General features: G+C 36.2%; 1 long non-coding RNA gene across 1 annotated transcript; it reads left to right on the top strand.

Moving 5' to 3' along the window:
• The first annotated feature begins 7,021 nt into the window (after positions 1 to 7,021).
• On the top strand, positions 7,022 to 10,016 carry LOC145786890 (uncharacterized). The gene is made up of 3 exons (XR_014291323.1): positions 7,022 to 7,140; positions 7,852 to 7,964; positions 9,997 to 10,016. It is a non-coding gene; the product is annotated as an uncharacterized LOC145786890 (long non-coding RNA).
• The last annotated feature ends 525 nt before the right edge of the window (positions 10,017 to 10,541 follow it).

Genomic DNA, 10,541 nt, shown 5'->3' with positions numbered 1-10,541 from the left:
TTTGTTGTATTTAATGTTTTCATTCCAACTTCTTGTTTATAAATGACCTTCAATGCGTCACGATAAGTGACAAGGCAAACGATCTATCCCGGAAATTGCCGAGTGCCGCACGTTTAGATTACCACTAGGTGTCGTACAATGATTGGTTTTTCATTTGCGGCTTTCTGAAAGCATGTGTTCAAGATCAAAGCTAATCTATCTCATATCTAGTTTTCAACCCGGTAGTTGAAGATTTAGATTAAGTGAACGGGAACACGAGAAAACCAATCCTTCAAATACACTTAAGTGTCCTGCCAAAGACACAGCCACACGCTTTTGGGCAGTGTCGAACCGGCACCTTTTAAGTGTCGTGCCAGGGCTCTTACTAATTGGCAACATAGCTAAAACAAACAAAATAAGCTTTTTTTTGGATAAAGCTTCTTGGGGTCGAAAATCTAAGTTATCTATTTACCACCCCAGGTTTACGATGCTTCCGGGCTACTCTGGAAAGTCACTGCAGTAGAGAGAGCAGCCAGTCTTTGGTTTCGTCATCAAGGACACGTAGACCCTCCACTCTGTTTTGTGGGTTGAAAATAGTGCAATTAAAATTGATGATGTGGTCTGTGGCTAAAGCTAAATAATAGGCTAAAGCTTACACAATACATCGTAGGTTCGTAGCTATATGTGTTTGTTTTAACCATAGTCTAATTACACAGCCAGCTTCGAAAGATTTCAACCCAACTGCCCAATTTTATTCGCTGCAGCATTTGAATTTTGTGATATGTTGTTCAATCTCAAATGCCCTTCCAAATAAATGTTTTGTCCACCTGCGGTGTCTCGTAAAGGTCTATCTATCTACAGACCAGTAGCATAGCCAGAAATTTTGAAAGGGGGGGGTTTTGGCCACCCAACGGCGGGGGGTCTGGGGGGCCTCCCCCAGAAAAATTTGAAAAATTACTTTGAATTTGGTGCATTTTGAGGGCATTTTCAACAAAAATGTGGGTACGAATATTCCTGTAAAATGGTGCTGTCCGGTAGCATAGCAAAAGGATAAGATCATGTTTTCTTCTGCATTTTTCGGAAAAATAGCTAAGTCTCTGTGTTTTCTTGTTGCTAATTCCTGGCTGAGATGTTTGAATGTTTGGTATTGGCAAAACTCGCTCTTTTAATGCAATTTTGTTTAAAATTAGTCAATTTTTTTAGACTGAAAGCATCATTCTCAATGTCGTGACGTCATACTCGTGCCAAAGGGGGGGTTGTAACCCCCAAAACCCCCCCCCTCCCCTTGGCTACGCCACTGCTACAGACAGACATTCGCCATTTACTGTAGCTTTGAAATTTTTGTTCAATCGCAATTTTGAAGAAACTTGAAAAACATCGTTTGCGATCTGCTTAGTTTTAATTTGCAAACATTATTTACTAAAATCGAAACTTTTCCATCTGCGGTCCAGCAGATATATCTATGAGTTACAGCCATAAATGAATGCTTTCCGATTAATTGCAGACTGACATCTATTGAGGCTTTGAAAAACAGTAAACGGACTTGTTTCAGAGGTGACTGAATTGATCAAAACGAAACGAAAAAAATTCTTCAAGCAAAGACTTGTTTTTTTGCGATGATCAGAAGTGTTTTAATTTTAAATTAAGATTTCGAGATAATTGGTAATCAAGTGAGAAGAAGGAATAGATACTAGTTTGCGTGAGTAGCCTACGATGTTATGTTGTTTTAGTAATGATCTACGTTCTTTTTCTATATATATAATGCAATAGCTGATACTGAATCGTAAACAGAACTAAAGATAGTCCCACCACCAAACTCTTGATGCTCGAACTAAGAAAGCTTCTTTGAGAGCTTAATCATGACGTTTCGCATACTTGTAGAGGCTTTGAACCACTGACGCTGGCCTGGTCACCAAAATTGACAGTGATGTTTCTAATTGTTGTTAAAGTGTTGCTGTTTGGGAATTATTTCATCCATGAGGTGCCGCTAAATGAAGAGCAGTCTCCTTTATGTTGGTTGGTTTTGAATGTTTATCCTCGGACTAACAAAGCCTTGATAGGTTATTCCTGGTTGTTTCGCACACTTGTAGGCTACATGCTTTTGACGCAAGGCCGGTTACCGAGATTGCCAGAGTAAAGTTTCCCATTGTTGAAGTGTTGTTGCTGTTAAATTATTGCATTCATTAGTTGCCGCTGAATGGAGAGCAGTCCTTGGAATGCGTTACCCAAGCGCACACCCCGAGAGTCGAACCTGCGACGCGTGATCTTGAAGCTTCTTCGTTCACGAAGTCACGCGCTAAACAACTGAGCTTACGGGGCGGACAAGTCAAGCGCATGCCCCGAGACCCAAACCAGCGCTGGTTGATCACCATTTCTTTGTGCACACCGATGGGAGAAACTGAATGATCAGCCAGCGCTGGCCTAATCTGTGCTTCGCTGGTTTAAATCGATTCAGCGTTCCAATGTAGAGAATGGCTGGTTTGCTGGCTGGACATTTTAATGTGACCAATACGTTGGAAACAATCTTACAGCTGTTTTAATGTTTGCATTGGCTTCAGGCGGATATCGCTGGCAGGTGTTTCTCCTCACGGCTGTACGACAATTTTGACGGCTTTTTATTGACCGAGTGTTCCGCCATGTTTTAACAGCGTTTTGGAAGTTGTTTCAATCTTCAAAAGTCTCTTCAGAGATAGCAATAATCTTGTGCAAATATAATCGGAAACAAACTGATTGAAAAGCGTCTTGCGCTACTGTTAAAAGGCTAATTGGCAACCAATTAATAAACTAATGCAGGTTTGATGTTTAGGAGAATTAGCTTTTGGTTAATAGAACAACGGATAACTTCAACTATAAGAAATGGCCATCTATTTTGTTGATTCTCGGTCTGTTAGGCCAGACCCTGTCAGAACGTAACGGAAGCAAGCCGTGTCAATGGCCGGCAAGTCAAAAACTCTGACTGCCGTCAACCAATAACGGCCTCCGTTTCCATTCTGAGCAAGAATGAAACTTTTTACTGTATATTGATCTTTTTATTCATGATGTGAAGTTTTTATGCAGAGATAAATGTTGTGGAAAAACGGAATTACGTCACAATTTGAACTTTACTTTTTCTTGCGTTTTTATATATATTTTTTGGAAAAAAGGAGCGCAATATAGGAAACATTTGTTATATGACACATAGGTAACATATACTAGCGGTTCTAAAACGTTTTGCTCTATAGCACCCTTCTTATTATGAAAACATTGTTCCGCCCTCTTTAGAAGAATGTGGGCCATTCCACGAAATCAATAGAAGATTGCATAATTTGCGGTTCACTGTGATACATGAGTTTGGCGGCCTTTACAAAAGATTTGAGAGATTTGGTGTAATCTTAGTAAGATAAATCTTTTGCAGCGAATATAGCATCAAATATACTTAGTTACTGGTTTAATAGTTTCGCTCCCCCAGTCGCCCTTTTCGACTTTTTGCCCTCATCAATTTTAAAATCCCCCAAGGCGTTCGATTTTGCTCACTTTGAGAAGTACGACAAGAACCTGCCAGAGTAAAACACTGCTTTTAGGTAAAGCTCATTGCCGAGCTTCAGCAACCTCGGTTTTTTATCAGTTTCTTTTTAGTTCAAACGATCAAACTGTTTAACAACAAAAATAGGTTACTTAAAAAAATGTTGTTTTGATCATTTCATATTATACTTTTCCATACCTTTTCTTAGTTTTTATCTTGATTCAAACAGATTGGGGCAAATACGTCTGATCATTTTTGAAAGTTATATCGTGCATTTTCACTCTTGTTAGAATTGTTGAGAAAACAAACAAGTCTAACTACTTAAAACGTGAAATATTAATATGCTTGTGTCACTAAGTGTGTACAGTTTTAGCAATATGTTTGCTTACGTAACTGTCTTGTGCATATCGACCATCGTTGCACGACAGTTAACATAGCCTCAATTGACGGCTTTCAATTTCAAGGTGCAAATTTCGATATCGGAAATTCACTCTATTTGACTACAACAATGTTTCCACTTTAACAGAGATAAACACGCAATTTTGAAGATTGGATTTCAAACTTCTCTGAGAAGTATGAGAATTAATCGTAGTCAGCGAGTAAACCAGTCTTTTAATGCATAGATTAAACATCTGTAAATGTTGAATCAATGTATAAAAGAACTGGTTTCTGATGCAAGCTGATTTCCATCGAAACCATAGATGACTTGCAAGAAAACAGTCAAAATATTTCCCGTAACTTAAGATTCAAATCAGGTTTGCAATATTTTGAGTCCTGTAGCCTATTCTCCAACATTCCTCATGTCAGTGGTAAACATTCACGACATGCGCAAGTGAGATAACTGGTGCTAGCCTGATCAAGCGTTCTCGTATTTTCAAAACAATGCTATCTCCATTTTATAAAATAGTTTTCTAGTTGCTCAGTTTCGACAAGATCTTTCTAGGTCTTAATAAGACAATCTGGTGTGGAGAACGGGGCTGGATAAAACAACCGCACTAAGTAATTCTTTGTGAAGGCAGCTGCTAAATATTTTGCAAAAATTCCGCTGTATGAAAGTCACGCGAGAAAGTAGAACGATCTGAGGTATGCATGCGACTGAGGGATTATAGTTTGATGAAGAATGCATGAAATTTTTGACTACATACAGCTAAGCATATAAGCTTTGCTGATTTGCTCGGCTAAATTGAAAACCTGATCAACAAAATCATAAAACCCCTTTTGAAAATCGCAGTTGTGGGAAATTTCTCCTCTACCGTAACCTTATACAAATTACACAACTGACCGACAAAGCAGTGACAAAAATTGGCAACTTTTTTTCTGGTTTAAAAAACTTGCACTAAGCGATGGGAAAAATTCAAATTTTGGCCAACCGTTTGTTTCCATAGAAAAAAAAAACAGTTTAAGTTTTGAATAAATTTAACACATTAGGTGGAGCATGGCCACCTAAAGATATGGCCTGATTTGTCACATTTTGCAGAAATTTCCAGGTTTTTCTAAGTTTGGGCGAACGTTTAAATAATTTTTTCTAAAAATTAGATATTTACGCTTTCTTTATTCTTTTCCCCAGATGACACAATAGGTTTTAACATCCTCACATGTTGAAAAACAAAGAAAATTTGATTTCGAAGATTTTAGTCAGACTGTTAATTTTCAATAACAGTCTGATTTTGCGTTTTTCAACTTACTTTTTCTCATTTGCTATTGCTTCCCCAAGGCAACAAAAAAGTTTTATGTCATTAGGACACTGCAAAAAGTAAAAACATCTCACAAAATGTCAGTCAAGCACTACCAGTAGCTGTAATCAAAATCTGCAAAATGTGACAAATCAGGCCGCATCTCCAGGTGGCCATGGGTGGACCATAAGTAATCCTTTATTGCATTATTTTATCATGGTTTAATTTAGTAACGTTCAAGATAGTAAAACTAAAAGCTTGTTTGTTAAGAATTGTGGTAGGTACCAGTATTGCTTTTACTCTGCAAAATTTACAAGGAATAGCCTATTACGTTTAAGTCAACTGATTTGGTAACGTATGCAGCTTTGGCTGAATATCTTAGCCTAATTGAATCAATAAGCTGCAATAGGTGATTTGTTTTATGCAAATAACATACATTCATGGTATCGGCTTTACCACGAATTACTTATGGAGTCAGCAGTAAATCTGTGGTACATTTTGCGTAAAACTAATTTGCATATTTTTTGCTTGGCATGCACTCGCAACTCTTTGTTCATGAAAAGTTGAAGCTTTATAAGCAAAGAAATAGAAAATATACTTTCTGTAAATTAGTTTAATATCAAAAACTTATTTCAATTAATATGTTTGGATTGGGTATGCAAAGCAAGTTACAGCATTGGTTTTTTAGCTAGCTAAGTTTTCGTTCGATTCCAGTTTTTGTTGTTTTAATTTTTAAAGTTCATGCAGAATCCACGAACAATAAACATAATGAAAGGAACCACCGAAAGCAATAGTTCGTCAACCGGTAACGAATCTGAGCTGAACCTAAGTTACTTGAGCTTGTTCAGTGACGCAGCGTGTTCTCATCAGAACGAAATAAAACACTAAGTACATCTGAAAATTATTAATGACAATAAACGTTATAAAAATGTGATAAATGTTGAATTTAAATCAAATACTAACAATCTGAAGAAAGCTGCATGAATAATATTAGTTAGAAAAAGTTCACACAAAAAAAAAAATTTTCGATCAATTTTTCAATTTTGTATCTTTGGATTAAAAAAGCCCAAAGCCTCTTGACTGCCTGATCTTGGGCCTGACACAGTTTTGTGTACTTGCAAAGACTTTGAACTACTGGCGCAGGTCCGGTCAGTGACACAGAGACGGGTCCAACAAGTAGTTTTAGGAGAAGCCGTTTAAACAAAACACAATGATGTGTAGGTCTATATTAATCCGATCTTGTAAATACTGTACACTATAAATATTGGTGGCTCGTCCTAATAGGCTGCATGCCTGCAGCCTACCCTAGTGAAATTGGTGAATGTAAATGTAATGTAAAACAAACTTTGCAGCCTATCCATTAAAAGTAGCTACGAGTCGCCACTGAACATAAATAAACCTACTTTTCTGTGATTTCGGGAGATAACTTGTCAAACTGAGGAAGACAGAAAGAGGAAAAAACGGCCGTGGCAAAAAAAGCAATTCACAGACAGCGTCAAAGCAAGTTGCGATAAAAACGATTTTTTTGCTGATCTAGAATCAGAACCAGAATTTAATCTTCAGCGTGCGTAGCACAATAGCAAATTCTGTTACAGATTTTACAATTTCAAATAATCACTCAATCTGTGTTTTGTAGATTTTTGCATACATAAAAGGTCTTTTTTTTTAAAAACTTTTATTGCATAAAATTGCATTGTACAATTGATACTAGTGATGACCATCGAAGACGCTACAACTCACTTTGTGAGCGAGCCAGAAATTTGCGATCGGAAAAAGACGATGGCCTCGCCCGCAGCAGAAAGCTTTCATTTCCCACAAACGCCAGTCGATTCTTCGATCTATCGGCAGATGCGGCCATCACATCAGCACAACATTTCGCAAGCAGTTGGAAATTTCTCAGCTCAACAATGTCATTTATCATCTAATGATTTTCTTCCAGGCAGTCAAGGAAACACAGACTCCAGTCAGCAAAGCCGTTTTTTACCGGTTTGTAATTAATTTTATTCAGTCGTTATTGTCCAACTGCTAAGTTATTTTTCCCTCATAATTCTTGACATGGTCTTACTTGTAACTAACAAATAGTAGAAGTATATTTTTGTGACGAAATCAAACAGCGCTCTTTGATAAAAAACCACCTTTGAAAACAAAAGAACTGGCGTAAGCAAATTTCGAGTCGAAACGAAATTTTAAACAGATGTAATGCAGGGAATGAACAATGTACTGAGGAATTAGTGACAGTTCATTTGCTTTTAAACACTGATTAAATCATTGTAGGGTTTGCTTGTTTGTCGTTGGAGTGGTTTACATTGGTCAATGCTTTGTTGACAATATAATTTTAATGGAAATAATAAAAACAAAAGTCGGAAGTGCCATTCATATAAGGAGTAGGGTGCGATAAGATATCGAGCCCACATCTAAGTATGTAGTAGCGGAAAGTTTTGTTCAGCACTAAATTAAAAGGTTAGCTGTTTCATTTGCAAATAAAAAAAATCTTTCAACTGTAGCTACCTGTACAGAAAATTGTTTACTCAATAGATTGAACTTGCAATTTCAAAAACATATTTTTTCTATCACAGACCACTAAATTTTAAATTGCCAAAGGAAATGTTGCATGGAAGAACGAATGAATATTTGAAGTTGTAAAAAATAACAGGGATGATGATTCATATTTTTACAAACCTTCTTTCTTATTCGCAGAACAATCTATACGCAACTGTCAATAATGAAAAGAGCTGGCCGAGAGATTATGCCGCCTCTAGTTATTGCTCAAGATGCCCAACCTTCATGTGTCGACACTCTCCCTATCAACGGTGAGTAATCATTCATAACTTTATTATATTTTTACAGGGGAGAAATTCAATTTTTTTTTTTTTTCATCTGTTTTGTGGCATGTTTTACACAAATTCTGACGCGGTTCACGTGTAAAAATTTAAAAAAAGAAATTATTTCATTACAAAAAATGTATTTTACCGTACTTCAATTATTTCTTCCCACGGTTTTACACATATTCAAAACATTTTAGTTAGATGTTTAGGCTACTGTGAAACGACGAAGAGACAAGGGATCATGGGGTCCTTATAATAATAAAAAGTAGCCGACTAAAACTCATTTGAATAAAACAGCCAACATTTCATTGATAAAGCATCTAGTAGGTTTTGATTTCATGGAATGCTTTGATTCTTTTCTGGGCATTCTCAACCAGCAGGCCGCGGATACTGGTGCGACCCCGTTTTAGACTGCGACCCATAGTTTGGGAAGCCCTGGAATAGGGCAATAACCAAATTAATCTCAAGTTCTTTTTAACAAAAATCACTGTTTGTGTTGTCATCATGTCGTTTGCTTTCACATTTTTATTGATTGTGATTTTGCCTCGATATCTCACAGTAGCCTCCAAGTAAATTTGACAGCAGAAGTGGGCAATATGGTAAAAAAGTCAAGTATCACCAGTATAGCATCAACGGTGACGGATCGTTGGCCGCTTTCGCCTAAGCAGTCTTCAAGACGCCATTTGCTAGACTTAGTCCTGTGTCAGCAAAATTGTCATGAGGATTAAAACGCGTTGTTGACCGCACAAGTGTGTGTCATTTTTTCGTTAGCTGTCTGACGAACATTGTCAAACTTAAAGCAGCTTCTTTAATTCTTCATCAAACGACTTAGTAGACTCATACTGCCGCCATATTTATAAACAATAGGTCTAAGAGAAATGTCACACGTGGTCTGAGTAATGCAAGCAACTTCGTATACCATAAAATAAAAAAGTGAAAATTTTTCTGATTAGAATGTCAGTAAGACCACGCATTTGACTCCATTTATCGTGTTTGGAATAGGCTACTTATGTATCGAAATGTAATGCTGCACAAAACGATATAGCCTACCGTCCAAAATTTGTTTCCAGTCACAAATGATTTCGAAATATTCAATGTACAATAATTAATATTATAATATTAATAAGTAATTAATACAGTTACTTCACAAGTCGAACACGCAGAGCTTATCGGTCTCAAATACCATAACATGGCTCTACTTAGAGAAGTTCTTCTTTTTTGCATTAGTTCAACGTCTGAAGACGTAGAATATTATAAAAGCTTTTTTCTTGATAGCTTGATTCTTTGTTTATGTTCCATTATGTTTTTAGTTTTCCCTCTTCATTGTATAGTTCACAGACAACTTTAGTATTGCTGTCATACGTCGTTCATCGACAAATAACACATTGGAATGGTTTCAAAAGTACCTTTGCTTTGTTGTGCCTATACTTACACGAATATTCTTACATTATGTTGAATGAAACAAAAATTAACAACAAGAATCAAATGGTGACTTGTAATAGATACCACATTTCACATTGCTTCAACTGATGAAACGTAGCGTCAAATTTTGCACGTTATTCTAAAAAGCTGGCAAGCTAACATAATTGAAAACACCGCCGTCTATATGTAGCATGATCTAGCGTAGGCAATATCTGAATATTTCTTTCAGATCATAAATTGGTTTTAATTTTAACTATATCATGTTTTCCGTTGCATGGTTATTTTTACAGCGATTGTGCATTTTATAAAAAACCCATTTATTTTTAAACAAAAAGCGGTTATTTTAATTCGACACGGTTTTTAATTAACGGCCCTTCTTGGTAAAGTGCTTTCTTTGCAAATTCCCAAGAAAAAAAAGTTTGTTTAAACGACGTATGTCCATGGCCACGTTACAAATTTTAGGCAAATTCTCTTTTCAAGTTTGGAAACGCTAACGACTAAAATGCATCTTTAATCCTGTTATCTGTGATACTTCACAGTTGCACAACAAACAGCTCAATGAAGTGCTAAAATAGATTGTTATTTAAATCTTCAGTAGCTCTCATCAATCTGTGACAGTGGACCCTACTCCGCGTAATTGCAAGGCAACCATCAGGGAATCCACGAGCATTTTGAAGGAATGGATTGAAAATCACAAGAAAAATCCCTATCCTACAAAAGGAGAGAAGATATCGCTAGCTATCAAAACAAAAATGACATTAACGCAGGTATTCAAAAAAAGTTAAGCTGAACCACTAAATATCTGCAAAATATTTTATCTATCATTAATTTTAAAAACATTTAAATGTTTGAAGTATTTATAGTTTCAATGTAAAAACTTTTGTTTTCAAATCTCACTTGATAAATATGTAAATACAAAAGAAAGGTGAATAATAATCATTTTTAAATATCCGACCATCAATCAATCTATACAAATTTTACAGGTTTAGAACATCTTTAGCATCTTCAAAAAATTTCAATTCTTGTATTCATAATTGTTCTCAAGGAAAATTTGGGCCACAAATTATATTGTTAATTTTAAACAGATTTTTTTGTGGTTTGTTCTAGCGAAAAAAATAAAGCACTGAACACCTATATGCT

The sequence above is a fragment of the Aplidium turbinatum genome, chromosome 17 (assembly GCF_918807975.1).
Source record: "Aplidium turbinatum chromosome 17, kaAplTurb1.1, whole genome shotgun sequence".
In the NCBI taxonomy this organism is placed as follows: Eukaryota; Metazoa; Chordata; class Ascidiacea; order Aplousobranchia; family Polyclinidae; genus Aplidium; species Aplidium turbinatum.
This window is presented reverse-complemented; position numbering and strand designations above follow the sequence as displayed.